We start from the raw sequence: 16317 nt of genomic DNA, 5'->3' as shown, positions 1-16317 counted from the left end.
AGTTTCATATTTCAAGTTCCCCAGATGGTCAGATGTTCAGTACATCCCATATATCATAACATTTCAGGGTGCCAGGGCAATGTAATTCCAATTAAAGGATTATTTTGTAATAATTTTCAGCACTTTGGATTTTCAGGTTTATGGGTTATTACGATGTGTACTTTCATTAAAAGCTAGTGTACATTTACATTTTCATCTATTCACAGTGGTGGGTATGGTACGATTAATTTCAATGAACAGATGCTAAGTTTTAGGAATACCAGCTGGTATCCTCATGTGGTAATACTTAAAATGCAGAATGACTTTAATGTACTCTTAGTTCATCATCTGACTTTATCTTAATTGGTCAAATCACTTGTATATTCCTAAACTGATGAAATATTGTAACTTCATACATCTGATATCTGTGTAATATCAATGCACCTGCATCGGATATGCAGAAGTATGACTGTTGCAATTACAATATTAAACTACTGTAACTTCTCATTAACCCCTTCCTGAAGGCACAATAACACAGCATGGCAAGTGGCAAGTAAGCACACCATGACATATTATTATATCATTATTTATTTAGTTACTTATTTTTCTCACTTGTATAGCACCAACCTATTCCACAGCGCTTTACAGGTATTATTAGTCAGTGTTCCATATAAAGCTCACAATCTACGATCCCTATAAGTATGGACACGGTGCTTTCTAAGGAGTTGAGCTGGCACCATTACACTGAGTTCAGACAGGGTTTTATTGGTCAGGATTTTGACGCGGAATCCAGTCATTTCTTTTTTCCGTGAGCGGTTTGTTCCTGCTCGCAGAAAAAAGAAGTGACATGCTCTTTCTTCAGGCGGATTCAGCAGCCGATTAAGCCACACACATCCACCTGAAGACTAGGCCCATTCATTTGGGCCTAATCCGGAGCAGAGTGCCACAATTGGATACTGATGCACTGTACCAGCATCCAGTCGTGGCTACCCGTTTTTTGGTCCGGAATTTGAGGCGGCCTCCGCCTCAAATTCCGGACTTAAAAACCCTGTCTGAACTCAGCCTTAGCAGTGGGTGTTGGCTATAACTGACAGCTGACACCTTGTTGCAACACCTACAATTGGAAATAACTTTGACCATGTTTGTTTGCTGGACAAATAACTGAATGTAATGTTTAGTTCTATTCAGTTCTTCAGGATTCACAGGACTAAAAATGGATCAACGCACAGATAAAATAAAGATATGTGAGCCTACTTTAGCCTTAAGAACCAAACCAGATTTAGTCACTATCTTTTCAGACAACTCAATGTAATTTCATAGAGCATGTGATTCTGGTCCATCGTATTAAAAATGTGACTGCTTTCTGCCTGAAAAACCTCTCTAAAGTTCTTGTTAAAACGTTTCTCCCTTTTAGCTACTCCCGATTGCTTTCAAAGGTCCACCCATAAATACTATCCAAAATGAATATGTCTTTATAATGAGTGGAGGGGACGTTTCTGTTCTGTCTTCTCACAGTGAATAGAGGGGGGTTGATTCTGCTCACAGCCTTCACATGTTTGCAAATTGCTTGAAAAGGACACAACACTCTAAAAATGTCACAGCTTACAATGTAAGGGTTGGTTCACATCTGCGTTGGTATTCCGTTTGGGGGAGTCCGCATGGGGATTCCCCGAACGGAACACCTAATGCAATTGCAGGCACTGTGCAGTAAAAGCACACAGATCCCCATAGACTATAATGGAGTCCATGTGCTTGCCGCCAGATCTCAGCACAGAACATGCGTACAGGAAAGTACTTCACAATCTACTTTCCTGTCTGCATGATTTGTGTGGGCAGCGCGCGGCAAGCACACGGGCCCCATTATAGTCTATAGGGTCCTTGTGCTTTCACTGCACAGCTCTTGCAAATGCGTTTGGTATTCCGTCCGGGGTGTCCCCATGTGGATTCCCCAAATGGATTACCAAACACAGATGTGAACGAAGGGTAAGAAAAGTCTTCTATGTACTTGTATGTACTTCTGGTAGCTTTTGTGATTACAGATGTCATGATATTCAGACAACAAGCAACCTAACTCTGTGCTCATAGATTGTGTGTTTGTTTATCTGTGTTTTATAGGCTTGCTTGTATCTGTCCTGTATTTACAGTTTAGTGCTTCTGTATCTGTCATATTATGGTCACTTGGGCTTTTCTCAGCTATTTGTTTGCTATTGTACAGTCACTCCTGGTAGAATTGCATATAAACCAGTAGTATCGGTAATGGATTAGCAACAGAAAAACTAATTAAACACCATTTATGAAGGTTTATTTAGTCATAGAACAAACTGCCCAGCAAGACTCTGCACATATTTCAACTTTTAATGAAAACTCAGGTACCCTTTAAATGATCTATAGGTTCCACTTCTCACCTGTAAAGGATTTGAGCTGGCAAAATGATGTAACACTCCCAGAAGTGACCCCATTTTGAAAACTAAACTCTATAAGGTATTCACCTAGTGGTATAGTGAGTAGGTTGTGCACACATTTTGGTGGCAGAATTAATGCAAAGTTGAAATCAATGGGAAGCAGAATTTGGGAGGAATTCGCCTCCAAATCCATGGCAAATTCCTCTGTGTGAAAAAAAAAATCCAAAAATGTTATTTTGGCACAGCATGAAAACTATACGACCTATAGGAAAATGGTGTAAATGAACTTTTTTTCTGGTAATTCCTCCCTATTTTACATTTTTCTTTAGCTACACTACATGGAACTTTTACAGACCAATAGACTACAGACAGTCATGTGCATGGAGCAATAGATGTAGCTCTTGGGTTTTTGCAGTTTCGCAGCATTGCGTTGTGGTTTATCCTTACGAGTGAATCCACTTCTGGGAAGATTGTCAACTATTTTGAAAGTTTTCCCTTTGTGAATAATTGTTTCCACTAAAACTTCAAACTTTTTGTTCAAATTGTTATATGGTTTCCAAATTGATGGGTAGAAACAATTTATTCTCTAAGATCACTGCTGTTGTCTTTCCTCCTTAATGCTCTACACCAGAAAACTGCCCAAACTTCTGCTTTTGTAACGGTGGTCACACTTGCTAAGTATGAAACATCCAAGGGTATTTGATTATTTGTATCTGTGTGCTACTTACTCTCTTAATTTCTATGGATGCAGTAAGGGTAGACTTCATTTTTCACACACTTCTTCTGTAATTTTGCCTAATGACAAACTACTTTGTGTCATACCTAATGTGCAATTTATCACGTACTATTGTTTGTCTGAGGTTATGTTCACCTTAATTTAAGACCCTTTAAGGACCAGACATTTTTGTAATTATCTCCCTTTACTTAAAGCCATAGAATTAAAAGAAGGCATATTTTGGTTTTGATATCTGTAAGTAAAACATTGCTTAGCAGAACTCATCCTCAAAAATTATTTCTATACATCTTGATAACACATATTGTTGAGGAAGTCTAAAATTCTAAAATCTTACTATTTCTGGACATAAACACCAAAAGGAAATTGTTTTCTTTTTACCTTTCAATCCAAAATCAAGCATGAAATGTGACAGCCTCAATCTAACCTTATTAAAAAAAATGCAAGCTATATTATTCCACTGTGTTTTGTATATATTTCTTTTCATCTTTAAAGACCTGTCAGTCTTCACTCCAGAGATGCCTGGGACTGAGAAGCACTCTGGTCTCCAGAGAGGAGCAATGTCTCAGGGTCACAGTTGATGTACGCTGTTGGGAGGAATTGTAGGATGCATACATAGTATGAATAAATAAAGGGCTACTCTTCAGTCCTGGGGTCATGGGCCTTATAATAGTAGCTCCCATGGGTGCTTGGTTATATAAGGAAGAAAATAACATTACTATTTTGCTGAACATAATGTACCCTGCACACCTAAATCGTGTAAGATTCACCTGAGTGGTGGCAATGGATCCAAAACAATATCAAGCATCATTAAGGTAGGCAATATTTTGATTGTCCGGTATCAGATGTATTACAAGGTACAGCAAGGCTATTATAGCCAGGGAAGATATCATAATAAGGTTGAAATGTCTGGTTGCCCAGGACTTGAAGCTGCAAGTAGTTCCTGTGGCAAGTAATTGTACTTTTCTCCCGACCTTCTAATCAATTGTATTGGCATCCCCCAAGGGGCCATGGGAGTATACAGGAGGTGAGTATTTGTTGAGCGAACCTTGCAATATTTGTTTTGCGATTATTCACAAGTAGAGATGGCCAAATCTCTCACACCTTCAATTGGCTTAAAACATAATGTAGAACAATCTCAGGGCTCTTAGGAACCTATATATCCAATATCTAGCTTTCTAATGCAAACTCAGCCGAACTTATGTCAAAGTGAAAGTGAAATTATTATACTTTGGGGTCTCTTCAATTTGGAATATTGGGGTTGAATCTGGTTCGGTAAAAGTTGGTTTGCCCATTCGTGAGGTTCACCGGAGTTTTCGCTTAGACCATATACATCCAAACTGAAACTGCTATTATTATACTTTAGGGTCTCCCTGGACCTCTGATTATAATACTCTGGGGTCTAAAGTGTCCCACAGCTTTTCAGACCTTCTTTTATACTCCTTCTCTTGGGACCTTTTCCTTGCCTTAATATTCTCTCCTTTCTTTTGTATTCTTTGTAATAGTTACCGTATATACTCGAGGATAAGCTGAGTTTTTCAGCACAGTTTTTGTGCTGAAAAAGTGCTCCTCGGCTTATACTAGAGTCATTACGGTAATTTTCTGCTAGCAGGCCATTAAAGCAGTCTCCGCTGCCCCCCACCGCTCCATCACACACCGGGTGATGTGGCCACATAAGCTCAGGCCCGCACCTGGCGTGTGTCTGCTTCCTGGAGTGCAAGCAGAAGTACCGTAAGTACCCGCCTCGGTGTCTGTATGCCGGGTCCGAATGCTGGGTCTGTAAGTGTAATGGCGCTGCTCTGCAGAGTGTTCGCCATAGAAACCGGCACATCTGCTGTAACACTTACAGCGGAGATACTGAAGCTTATGCCTGCGATCTCTGATAATAAAAAATAAAACAAATAAAAGTTGCAAATCACTCCTTTCCCTAGAATACATATAAGGGCGGGTTCACAGTACCCAATCTCAGTTATGCAGGTTTCTGTTTTCTATCGACAGAAGAAGGAAACCGACATTCAGTGTCCACTGGTGAGCGCCCGTAAGTGTCTTCTGCTCTCCGCGGCGAAACCGTTTTTTTTTTTTTTACCGGACACAAAGTCCTGCATGTCTGACTTTGTGTCCAGTTAAAAAAAAAACGGCTTTCACTGCAGAGAGCAGAAGACTCTCACCAGCGGACACTTTTCAAACTTTTTGGGTTTGAAAACTGCCTGCCAGTTTTCGTCTCCTGCCCAGTTTCTTGGGCAGGAAACAGAAACCTGCATAACAGAGATCGGGCGCTGGTGTGAACCTGCCCTCAAAGTAGAAAATGACTGTGAAACACATACACATTAGGTATCCCTGTGTCTGAAAGTGCCCGGTCTACTGAATATAGGGGATCTGCAGTGCTCCTATTCCGTCGGTGCATAAGTCCAAAGTCCAGGCTAGGATACAGGCTTACAGTGTATGTGTCCTATTATTACAGGGTAAAAAATTCCTACATATAAGTCAATAATGACGTATTCCTAATAAGTAAAGTAGTAGTAAGTAAAATAGCTCACCTGCTTCAGGTCACCCGTTTCCTAATGAATAAACTTCAGGAAAGGATATGATCGGCGCTGGACGCTTTTGCGTCACAGGTCAGGGTGGAGAAGGGAGGGGTATACAGAGTATGAGAGCAGGCAGATGACTCATGAGAAATGTTGTTTGTCTACAAATTTACTACATGTAAATAACAGTGATACAAGGAGCAGCAAGTAAAATAAAGCCAAGTAAAGTGCACAAGGGAACAGTGATTATTCAGCACTGCTGTGGATGTATTTGCAGATAATTTCTGGAAGTTGGCTAATCCCTTTAATGAAAATACTTATTATAGGTGGGATTTCGCAGTGAGCAGCCGCAGACAGCCTAGAATTCTGCTTTTGGGAGGAACAGAGTCTTATATATTGCTATACAGGTTGTAAGTGGGAGGAACAGAGTATTATATCCTACTAATATTATTTGTGTGTTTGGATGTTTGTGAATTTGGATGTTTGTTCCTCAATCATGCAAAAACGGCTGAACGGATTTGCATGAAATTTGCCACATACATAGATAGGAACCTCGATTAAAACATAGGCTACTTTTTATCCCAGTAAATGACGTCACTACATGACCGCAGTGAAGGAATTTATGTTCACACTACACTAAAGGACCTGTGATGACGTCATCACAGGTCCTTGAGCCATTCTCAAGGACCTGTTATGACGTCATCACAGGTCCTTGAGCCATTCTCAGATAGGATCATGCTAGACAGTGGGCGGAGCTACACACTATTTTGTGGACGGAGCTATAAAGGATGAAGCTGGACAATGTAAAACTGAAGAAAATGGAGTCTCATAGAAGATCAGGAGACTACAGAACATGCAGGCTGTGTGAGGGCAAGAGGACTATATTGGGTGTAAAGTTTCAGTGAGTACTACAGGGAATGTGTTGTTCTACCTCTGATGGTGGAGAACTTTGGCACATTTCAGCAACATCCGTTCAGCCCTTTGTAACACAGAAGCTGCTCACACAGTCACATAACAATGCCATGAGGAAGGGATCAGACTTGTCCCAAAACGCGTAGCCGCCTGTATATATCTCATCATGGTTGCCATGCAGCTTCCTTTTTTAAATGCATGTTTGAATAAAAGAATGAAGTTTTTAACGCAACGTCAGGAAGGTGCTGAATTTCTTCTATTTTTGGATACCTTGCAGCTGGCTCAGGTCCACCAGATCCCATGCACACCGACATACAATGATGGACATTTAATGGGGTGAGCTGAAAAAATTTATATACTTTTTAGCACATAACAAAACCCCTGTAATCACAATTGCCCGATGTAGCAGAGTTTAGGCAGTGCTGTAGCACACCTCTATAGGCTCTCCATATCCAAACATGTACATACAGCCGCGTATCCTATGCATATGCATTGATGTAGCAGAGCCGAGACACGGGAGCAGGCTGATCGAACTGTGGCAAATTTCTGCAACATCCGTTCAGCCGTTTCCAACACAGAAGCTGCTCAGACACTGAAATAAGAACACCTCTCTAATCCAAATGGTCAGATGTAGCAGAGCATAGGCAGCGCTGTAGCACAGCAGAGTACGCTCTCCGTATGCAGAGATGTACATACAACTGAGTATGCTGCGCATATGCAGCGATGTAGCAGAGCCGAGACGTTGGAGCAGGCAGATCATCCACAACAGCAATTGGCTAAATATGAGCGGCTCAGTGCCAACATCAACCCGCAGACGAAGTCGCGGGCAGATGCTAATATATATATATATATATATATATATATATATATGAATGAAATACAGGCTGTAAATGTCATCAGCCGCTGTTTTATAATGAGTAATTCTCTACAAATAGTATCTAAGAGTTTAGTAGAGAATTTTACAAGTAGTCAAATATAAAATCATGTATTCATGCTAGTTGTTATTATCTTTGCTTGTTATTTGTCACAGGGCAATGAGATGCCTGACTGTTCAGTACAAGGTATTTCTTCCATACACCTCATTACACTTCATGTCAATTACTGCACTGCCGTTAATCTGGACACATTTAATAATCCATCAAATCCAAGTGACCATGTACAAATAAAGTAATCCAAGCTGCTCATTAGTGGGTTGTCCTGTCAAATCCTTTTCATGGAAGCGTATGAAGTAAGACAAATGAGTTAGCACATTGCAGTTTGGCCGTATGCCACTGATATAAACAAGGCAATGAGTAAAGGGACAACTGAAACTTCACATTATATTATATTCACGTTATAACTTCACAAGTATATTCACATTAAAATATTGATTGTGAGAAGAGATCACATCCAGTTCTACAAAGCCTAAGGAGTAACATTTGAACTATAGTTATATTCAACCTGCTTTATCAGATGCATTATATTAGTCGTGTAGTTCTCAAGAACTTTCCCAATATACTTCTATTCACGGTAGCAGTCAGAATAAGGCTAAAGTTACACTACGACTTTGGCTGGGACTCCTGGGGGTTCCACTACCACTGCAAAAAAGATAAGCAATGTTCTTATTGTGACTAGAAGATGTAGTTGTGGCACCCTCGGGGTCGCAATGCGCCTCAATTCACTAACATGAGTGAAGGAGTTGTAGGGGGACTTGACAATCTTTTGGTAGTGTAATGGAAGTCACAGCCAAAGTTGCCATGTGGCCCTAACCTAAATGTTATCAAAGCCTGAAGGCTCTGTGCTCTCTTCACTTCCTAATTTCTCAACACATTGGTGGGCGGGGTTTCACTTGCTCTGCTATGCATTACCACAGTATGAAGCTGATGTGGAAACTGATATAGCAGAGCTGGATTTGAGCTTGCATTACATACAGAGGTAATGGACTCCTTATCTCAGCTAAGATAGTGGCCAAACAAAGAAGTTTTGATAAAGCAATGTATTTAGGAAAAGTCTTAAATCCACATAAACTAGCAGTATAGATAGGATGCTTTTCATGGGACAACCCCTTTAAAGCCTATGTCAGAAGTTATTTTAGATTCGATGGGAAGAATACAGGAGTGTGTTTTCACATCAAAACGGCAGTAACCATTGTAAAGCAATGCAGTCTATAGACAGGGCTCATCTCAAAGTGTCCTCCACTAATGTGAAGATGTTAACGTCAGGGCTCTGTGGCAGCCATATTATCACTTCTAGGATTTCGCCACCAAATATTGATTTGATTTAGATTTCCCTTTTCTATATTTACTTAATTTTGTTAATTGACAAAAATAAATATATTAACACTTCTATTTCTGAAAGTATTCTTACTCGGCAGCATCTTTTCTACACCTGCTTAAATCTTTTGTAGAGTACTGTAACTAAATCTTTATATGTAGAATTATTACCTAATTTTCTCTTGAGTTCTCTTGTGAACTACAAATGTTCTATTTTCCTTTAGAGATGAGCAAAATAATATTCGATTGAATACCTACTTGATAGAACAGTATTCGACATATTCGATTCCGATCAAATACCACGTGGTAAATGAAGTAAAAATTCGTATCCCCTCCCACCTTTCCTGGCACGTTTTTTGCACCAATAACTGTGCAGGTAAGGTGGAACAGGAAGCAGAAAAACATAGGCATCGAAATAAAATAGGAATAAGTCATTGGTTGGTGAAATCAGGTGACCTCGGATTTATAAGAATAGTGTCAGCCATATTCGTGTCAGATGCGGTTTGGTGAGATAGGGAGAGACATCATAGTGAGGGTCAGATAGCGATTAGCTTCTGCTAGGCAGGAAAACTGAAAACCAACAGCTATTTTCAGAGCTATACTGCAGGGAGAGAATATATACCGTATATACACTCATCCTGCCAAAATTTCACAAAAGCCCTTTTTAGGGCTCAAATTCCTTATAACTGGTATACACTATATACCTGTCCCATAGGGGTGAGAAGAAGCTTAATATTGTCATCACCTGTACACATCTGAAAATGCGTCAGGGTAGCACAAAGGGACATGGACGAGGATGGGGGCGTGGAAATCCAGCTGGGGATCCAGGTTGCAGTCGAGCTACTGCAGATCCAATGGATACTGGAGAGGGACAGCCAGCAGTACCCTCATCGACAACGTCAAACAGCGTGCAGGGTACCTCGCTGACGAGGCCCGAGCACCAGGAACCAATGTTACAGTGGATAGCGGATATTGCTTCCAGTGGCATTTGCACCAGCCAGTCAGCCACTACCTCCAGGCATGTTACTACACAACAGTCTGCCTCTCCTGGCGATGTAGTGACTGTGGACCTGCAAGCAGCATGTCCCATCAACAGTACTAATGACGAAAACACAGTTCCATGTTTCTGTGCCAGCTCACAAGTTCCTCGTCCTCCTCCTCCTCCTCCAACACCACCACCATCACCGTTAAAAACCAATTAAAATCACCCCATTAAGGCTTACCCCAAGGGCCTTACAAATCATTTTTTAGGACTCACCCCAAGGGCCTGAAAACTAATTTTTTAGGGCTCACCCCAAGGGCCAAAAACTAAAACTCTGCTGTTTAAAGGGTCAATTCACCTGAAGGGCCAAAAAGTAAAACACTGATGGTGCAAGGCTCAACTCACCCCAAGGGCCAAAAACACTGCTGGTACAAGGCTCAACTCACTTTATGGGTCTAATACTCTGCTTCTAAAAGGCTCAATTCACCCAAAGGGCCAAAACTAAAACTCTGCTGGTTAAAGGCTCAATTCATCCAAAGGGCCTAAAACACTGCTGGTTAAAGGCTTAATTAACCCAAAGGGCCAAAAACACTGGTGGTTAAAGGCTCAATTCACCCAAAGGGCCAAAAACACTGCTGGTTAAAGGCTCAGTTAACCCAAAGGGCCAAAAACACTGCTGGTTAAAGGCTCAATTCACCCAAAGGGCCAAAAACACTGATGGTTAAAGGCTCAATTCACCCAAAGTGCCAAAAACTAAAACTCTGCTGCTACAAGGCTCAGTTCACCCAAAGGGCCAAAAACTAAAACACTGCTGGTTAAAGGCTCAACTCACCCAAAAGGCCAATAACTAAAACTCTGCTGGTACAAGGCTCAACTCACTTTATGGGCCTAAAACTCTGCTGGTACAAGGCTCAACTCACTTTACGGGCCTAATACTCGGCTGGTTAAAGACTCAATTCACTCCAAGGGCTTGAAGATAAGTTTGGGAGGGCTCACCCCAAGGGCCTGAGATGGAAATTTATGTCTGGCTCAGCTCAAGGGCCTCTAACTTAATTTGGAAGGGCTCACCTCAAGGGCCAGTTAAGGGTGGGGGCTGTTCGATTTCCCATTGCCTATGCCACCTGTGGTTGTCATGGGCAACGTGATTTAAAGGGGTGCTTGCTAATGACTCTTTAGCTTAAAATTTGGCTTTCTGTCCATACCAATGTAGAGGAAAGAAGGTTTCCAAGTATTTTTCCACTTTCCATAGAGGTTCTATTGAGTTTGGAAAGTGTCTAGTTGATAGGCTGTGATAGTGGGGTAATACTGGGACTTGGGCGTGTTAGATGCCCCAGGCATGCTTCCCCTGCTGTCCCAGTTGCATTCCAGAGGTGTTGGCATCATTTCCTGGGGTGTCATTGTGGACTTGCTGACTCTCTTTAGTCGAATTTGGGTTTCCCCTGAAACGAGCATTTTTTTCCCCATAGACTATAATGGGATTCGATATTCGGTTGAATAGTCGAATATTGAGGGTCTACTCGAAATGAATATTGAATATTCCACTACTCGCTCATCTCTATTTCATTGTACCCAGGTAGCCTTCCAGAGACTGATATACAGATGCATCCCCACTGAATAATGTTGCCCTTACAAGCTTTAAACTTGGCTTCATTGCCAACACTTGTGAAGCACACAGGCAACAGCAATGACACCACATGCACAGGCTGTGGATTATGCATGGATTTTCATGTGGCAAATTTGCAGCGTAATACAGTAGTATTTTAAATCAGTGAGATTTTCTTAATCATATTGACAATACACAATGCATATTCTTCTGTTGCAATTTTATAAAATACATTTTATCACCGCAGCAAGCATTTTTATGTGTGCCTATAACATGAAGGCTAAAACTTTCTTCTTCACTCTTTTTGTCTGTATCTTCAAGAATCCTTTAACCAAGCAAACTAGCACTATGAATTAGCAACTATAAATCAAATGGAAGACCCTGTGGAGTATATTTTTCCTTTTGTTTCTATTGTTAAAGCATGGACAAGACTCAAGACCTGAATCAGCTGGATTTTTCCTGTTTGCACATGTGCCTGTTACCATCCCCCCAGGAGCAAAGGACAGCATGGTCACCATGCGGCATGGAGGAGAAACCTACATGGATATGTGGACTTCTTCTCTCAAGGAGATGATTTCTGGAGTCTATTGCTGATGTGTGAAGATGCCTACAGCTGACTGGTATTTCTTTCTATTACTGTGGACACGTGGGACTCTGTTACAGCCTGGGAACCTACCATCACCCACCTACCCCATGAGTTTATGGAGGCTTGGCAAGAGAGCAGCACCCTGTATACCTGGATGGCTTCAGGCTTCTTTGGGCAGTAAAACACAGTGGTAAGAAGAAAGGAGGAGGGCTTGTGATGAAGGACATTTGGGGCATTTTTTGTGGTTAATGGACATTAGTGTTGATGCAAGATACCGAACTATCAGCTGTGAGCATGAGATCTCACTACCTACCAAAGGAACTGCCATATGTTATCATGATGCATATGCTGCATACGTTCCCCACCTCTGAAAAAAACGTTTCTACCTGGTATATCTATATGCTGTGACGCACCCCCCCCCCATGTCCTACAACCGCAGTAGGCTGTAATATTAACATCACTTCACACAGAGAACTAAATGATCCTGCAGTGTGTCTGTGTTTCTTTCTTTTTAGTTGCTATGATTCCTAGTATTTCTCTATCTGCCATGAGCTTATATATGTTTCTCTCTTGTTATATACTACTGTACCATCTATGAAACTGTATCACTGAAATTTCCCCATTGTGGGACTATTAAAGGATTATCTTATCTTATCTTGGTGGCTTCTGTCACTAGTTCCCTTTTAGTGCAGTTTCTAAAAATAACCTATTCTAGTCATATATACAGCTAATTCATTTTTGTTAGATTTTTTTTGGCTATTACTTCACTATACTCTGAGGGGTATTTGGTCTCTTAGACATTTTTCCATCTATTCCCTGGCTTGAACGTTTCTTCTGCAGCTTGAAGAGCTCTCTTTTGTCTTAATGTGTCTTTTTCTAGGTGAACTATGTGTCTTCTGAACCCAGTTGGCAGATCCACTGACTTTGGTGTCAAAGTAATTGTTATATATTCAAGTATATGATAATTATGATTTGTAGATATTTCTATACATTAAAATTAAAAAGTCTTTTTCCAGCTAAAACCATTGTTGTTACTTAATGAAACATAAAATAGGTCAAATGGGTGAATATTTTATACTGGACATGTATATTAAAAAATACAATTAATCTATTTATACTTTCATTTATTAAAAAGGCAGACTTAGCACAAAATTTAGTGTGATGAAAAATAAGTTAGCCAAATTTATTGTACAACATACAACTCAAAAGTACTTGCAATATTTTCAATTTCAATAATACAAATTGATAATCTAGAATAAATGTATTAATTCCACTTTAATGGCAGATTAAAAGTCAAATTTGTTTATAAAAAATGTGAGATACAATCACTGTAAGTTTTCACCAGAAGAACACAAGTATAATAGATGACTGCAATTTGATAGTAAATTTAACATCACACATACTATACAACAGATAAAAAATGACATGGTGAGAATAATAGGCTATGTAAATTTTATTGGGTTAAAGTGTACCTGTTGCCTTGTTTTTTGCACAAGACCGTAGAACATTTGAAAACACTAAGTTCTCACAATAGCTAAAGAGAAAGCAGCATCGTCTTCAGATGAGCTGGAATTTATAAAGGGATTATATCATTAAAAAACACATTTTAAACTACAGTCATGGACAAAAGTTTTGAGAATGACACAAATATTACATTTTCACATGATCTGCTGCCCTCTGGTTTTTATGTGTGTTTGTCAGATGTTTTTATCACATACAGAAATATAATATCAATCATATTATGAGTAACAAAAGCTTATATTGACAGTTAGAATGAGTTAATACAGCAAGTCAATATTTGCAGTGTTGACCCTTCTTCTTCAGGACCTCTGCAATTCTCCCTGGCATGCTCTCAATCAACTTCTGGACCAAATCCTGACTGATAGCAGTCCATTCTTGCACAATCAATGCTTGCGTTTTGTCAGAATTTGTAGGTTTTTGTTTGTCCACCCGTCTCTTGATGATTGACCACAAGTTTTCAATGGGATTAAGATCTGGGGAGTTTCTAGGCCATGGACCCAAAATCTCTATGTTTTGTTCCCTGAGCCATTTAGTTATCACCTTTGCTTTATGGCAAGGTGCTCCATCATGCTGGAAAAGGCATTGTTGATCGCCAAACTGCTCTTGGACGGTTGGGAGAAGTTGATCTTGGAGGACATTCTGGTACCATTCTTTATTCATGGCTGTGTTTTTAGGCAAGACTGTGAGAGAGCCGATTCCCTTGGCTTAGAAGCAACCCCACACATGAATGGTTTCAGGATGCTTTAGGGGGAGTTCACACAGCGTTATGTGCCACGACATTTGGCACGTAGACGCCGCGGGACCCTTTGCGTGCCGTACACGCTCCCATTGAGTTCAATGGGAGCGGGGATCGTATGCGCCGCGCTAGTTTGCGGCCGTGCATTTATTCACGGCCGCAAACTAGCGCGGTGCATACGATCCCCGCTCCCATTGAAATGAATGGGAGCGTGTACAGCACGCAAAGGGTCACGCGGCGTACACGTGCCAAATCTCGCGGGACGTAACTCCGTGTGAACCCGGCCTTACAGTTGGCATGAGACAAGACTGGTGGTAGCGCTCACCTCGTCTTCTCCGAATAAGCTGTTTTCCAGATGTCCCAAACAATCGAAAAGGGGATTCATCAGAGAAAATGACTTTATCCCAGTCCTCAGCAGTCCACTCTCTGTACCTTTTGCACAATATCAGTCTGTCTCTGATGTTCTTTCTGGAGAGAAGTGGCTTCTTTGCTGCCCTCCTTGAGACCAGGCTTTGCTCCAAGACTCTCCGCCTCACAGTGCGTGCAGATGCACTCACACCTGCCTGCTGCCATTCCTGAGCAAGCTCTGCACTGCTGGTAGCCCGATCCCGCAGCTGAAACACTTTTAAGAGACGGTCCTGGCGTTTGCTGGTCTTTCTTGGGCGCCCTGGAGCCTTTTTGCCAACAATGGAAGCTCTCTCCTTGAAGTTCTTGATGATGTGATAGATTGGTGACTGAGGTGCAATCTTTCTAGCTGCGATAATCTTCCCTGTTAGGCCATTTTTGTGCAGTGCAATGATGACTGCACGTGTTTCTTTAGAGATAACCATGGTTAACAGAAGAGAAACAATGATGCCAAGCACCAGCCTCCTTTTAAAGTGTCCAGTGGTGTCATTCTTAGTTAATCATGACAGATTGATCTCCAGCCCTGTCCTCATCAACACCCACACCTGTGTTAATGGAGCAATCACTGAAACAATGTTAGTTGGTCCTTTTAAGGCAGGGCTGCAATGATGTTGAAATGTGTTTTGGGGATAAAGTTCATTTTCTAGGCAAATATTGACTTTGCAAGTAATTACTGTTAAGCTGATCACTCTTTATAAGATTCTGGAGTATATGCAAATTGCCATTAGAAAAACTGAAGCAGTAGACTTTGTAAAAATTAATATTTGTATCATTCTCAAAACTTTTGGCCATAGCTGTGAAAGCACATAGGGATAGCCTTTATAAAGGCTATTCATCTTACATTCATCTTGAAGGTCTGCACCGCAGTTTTTGAATTTGTCTTCTTTTCTTCTTTATGCCAATTGTGCTCAGAAAGCACAGGGAGTGTTCCCCTGGGCTCTGAGCACAGCCTTGTCATTCATCCAGCGCCACCTTTCTTCTGGTCTGTTGGCCATTGTTCTTCCTTTTTACACGAGACTACCGCAAAATGGCTAATGGAACAGCTGACTGCGCTTGTCCGTCAGCCATTTTGTGGTTGTTTTGTGCATACCTCCCAACTTTTGAACAATAGAAAGAGGCATGAAATGTGCAGCGTGCATAAGGCACCATGGCAAATTTAGCTCCACCCACTTTTAAGTTGACTCTGCCCATTCTCATTCATTTTCCATGTGCCCCGACTCAGTATAATCCTCCTACAGTCACATTATATGCCCCTACATTGTAATGTTCCCTTCCAACTGCCCCACAGTATTAAGTCTCTGGTGCAGCTGGAGGAGACATTAGTATTGGGGGTAGTTGGAGAGGGACAATAAATTAATGGCAGATGAAGTGGGAAATTGAAAGGGGGGAAACTAGAGGGGGACATAAAACTCGGGCAGCTAGAAGCAGACATTAAACCGCAGGTGTAGCTGGAGGGGGACATTGCACTGGGGGCAACTAGAGGCAGACAGGTCCCCCTCCAGCTACTCCCACGGTTTAATGCTCCCCTCCAGTTGTCGCCAGTTTAAGTGCCCCCCTTTATCTGCCCCATTCCATGTCCCCTCCTCCATCTCTGACCTTGGTTTCATCTCCCCCCCTCCATTTCTCCCTCAGTTTCATATAACCACTTCATCTGCCCCAGTTTCATATCCTTTCATCTGCC

The sequence above is a fragment of the Leptodactylus fuscus genome, chromosome 1 (genome assembly GCF_031893055.1).
Source record: "Leptodactylus fuscus isolate aLepFus1 chromosome 1, aLepFus1.hap2, whole genome shotgun sequence".
Taxonomy (NCBI): domain Eukaryota; kingdom Metazoa; phylum Chordata; class Amphibia; order Anura; family Leptodactylidae; genus Leptodactylus; species Leptodactylus fuscus.
The sequence above is the reverse complement of the archived record's forward strand: the minus strand, read 5'-3'. Positions refer to the sequence as shown.